A 2,686-nucleotide genomic window follows, 5' to 3' on the forward strand; every position below is an offset into this window, starting at 1 on the left:
AAAAAAAAAAAAAAAAAAAAGAGCTGATTCCTCATCTATATCTTTATCTTAGAAATGCTGAACCAACATAATTAAAACAATATGAGAGTGCTTGCTTTGGCAGCACATATACTAAAATGGGAATGATACAGAGAAGATTAGCATGGCCCCTGCAAAAGGATGATGTGCAAATTCGTGAGGCATTCTGTATTTTTAAACTGGGAAGGATAACATTTGAAGTGTAAATAAATTAAATAGCTAATAAAAAAAAAAACAATATGAGGGTCTTGCCACACAAGCTTGGCAACCTGAGTTTGATCCCCAGGAAGCCACAAGACCCAAATCTACAAGTCCTTTTATGCCCCTACCTCCACACACAAGCAATGATACACATATCTTCAAACACATTAACATATACAAACAATAATAAATAAAATAAAGAAAGCTTTACTTTCCACGTTGTATTTTGAGTATTGAGCTAGGAGCTAAGTTGTACAGACTGAGGTCCTCATGCACTTCAAGAAGCTCTGGGTGGGATTTCTGCTATAAACTGCCCCGGTCATAGCCCTCATTTCTGCCCTGGTCATTAGTGGGGCTGGTAGCTGCCCTCCTTGCCCATGTGATGGAAATGAGAGTTTATTGAGATCTAGGCAGTGTAAACTCCTGTAATGCAACACAGCCAGGAACTGGCACAGACAATTCTCTGTTGTCTGTCACAGTCACCTGGAACAGAGCTGGCGATATTTGTGATGCTGGATAACAGCTTTCACATTGCTTACTCTGTGCTCCCAACACTGGCCTGGAGGAATTTCTAGATGAACTATACAGGAACAATTCTGTGTTCAAACAATTCACAGAGATGAATGAAATGAGGGTGCCAGTGCAAGTATGAAAACAGAACTCACTAAAGCTGAACTAAGATGATGCCTGAATTAAAACCCAATAAGTCAAACACAAAACTTGGCAAAAAGCTGTCCCACTAGAAGGGTCATGGGGAAAGCAGGGTATAGCACCAGGAGGACAAAGTCAAGAAATTAATAATTCAGAAAAGATCAATAACAGAAAATTCCATGAAGAGAACATGGGAGAGCTTTGCAAAGAATGACAATGCCCAATCTTTTGATTACTGGCTTAAAAGAAGGGGAAGAATTGATGTATAAAAGGCACCAAATAAGTTTTCAATGAAACCATAGAAGAAGAGTATCTATACTTAGAGGAATGCTCACCTGTTGTACTAAGAATATAAACTCCAAATAAATGTGGATTCTTTCCTGTTTGGGTTTAATGTCCAGCAATGAAAGTTCCTATGATATATTTTAATTTAAACACCTCGGAAGGGCTGAAGAGAGGATATTAAAAGCTGTAACAAAGAACAGAAAGTCACCTTATAAAGGCAAGTGCATTAAAGATACCTGATTATTTCATAGAAACTTTAAAGCCAGATGAGCCCAGGGAGATCACAAATGTAAACCAGACTATTATACCTAGCAAAACTATCTTTAAATTGAAAGAGAAATGATAACCTCTCGAGGTAAAAACAGATTGAAGATACTTATGACCTTTAGTCCATTCTACAGTTCAATCTGAGGAGAAGGATGAATATTGCCACAAGGTCACAGGGAACAAATAAATAATGCCAGGAGCCCACCAAAAGTGGTCTAAGAAAACACTACAAAGTTAATAAAAATGATAAGAATTAACACATAACTAACTATAACTCAATATCAATGGGCTAAATTCTCAATAAAAATCACAGTCTAATAGAATTGACCAAAACCAGAATCTATTTTTTTTGCTGCCTCCAAAAAAATATTCCTTACTATCAATAGTAGATTTTCAGAGTAAAAAAGATGGAAAAGTATTTTCCAACCAACCACAGTCAATGAAAATGCAGTAATAGCTATTCTAATACCTAGAAAATGTACTTCAAGTCAAAAACAGTCAAAAGACATAAGAAGTAATTCACTTCATCTTTGTTACAGGAATAATATACAAAGAGGATATATGCCAAATACAGATACACTCAATTTCATTGAAAAATTTCTACTAGAGGAAAAATCACACAGACAAATCCCAATATGGTCATAATGGGTTCTTTTAGTACCCCATTCTGTTCAATAGACAAGCCACCTGGACAGAAACTAAACAGAAACCCTAGAGTCAAATGATGTCATAAAGCAATTACACCCAGCAGCCATGTGCTGGACATTATGCACAAACACTAAAAAATTCACATCCCCACAGCCCATGGAACTTTCTCCAAAATTGATCTCATATTAGGACACGAAGCAATTCTCAAGAAATATGGAAAATTGAAAGAGCATCTCACATTCTGCCTGGCTGCAGTGAGACCAAACAGATATCAACAGCAATAAAGCTTACTGGAAGATATGAATGAGTGAAAGAAATCAAGAGGGAAATTTTAAAAATTCCTGGAGTTGAGGAGAGTGTATATAGAAGACTGTGAGCACAATGAAGGAATTTAGAGAGAAAAGTTCACAGAGCTGAGTAAAGGTAGTGGGAAATACAGCAGATGGCAATGTAATCCAGAAAGTCATAAGGACATTTTAAAAAGTTTTGTTCTTGACACTGGGAAATTTAACAGAAATTGGAGAGTGTTTATATGTATACAATGTGCCAAAGTTAAACCAATGAAATAAATAATTTAAGCAGTTCCATAGTCAGCAGTAAGACTAAAGCAGCAATA

The 2,686-nt window shown here is 36.3% G+C and overlaps 1 non-coding gene across 1 annotated transcript; it reads left to right on the forward strand.

The window, feature by feature from the left end:
• The first annotated feature begins 87 nt into the window (after nt 1-87).
• On the forward strand, nt 88-194 carry LOC116094481. Its single transcript, XR_004120140.1, has one exon. It is a non-coding gene; the product is annotated as a U6 spliceosomal RNA (small nuclear RNA).
• Nucleotides 195-2,686: the final 2,492 nt, after the last annotated feature.

The sequence above is a fragment of the Mastomys coucha genome, unplaced genomic scaffold (genome assembly GCF_008632895.1).
Source record: "Mastomys coucha isolate ucsf_1 unplaced genomic scaffold, UCSF_Mcou_1 pScaffold16, whole genome shotgun sequence".
NCBI classification, from domain to species: domain Eukaryota; kingdom Metazoa; phylum Chordata; class Mammalia; order Rodentia; family Muridae; genus Mastomys; species Mastomys coucha.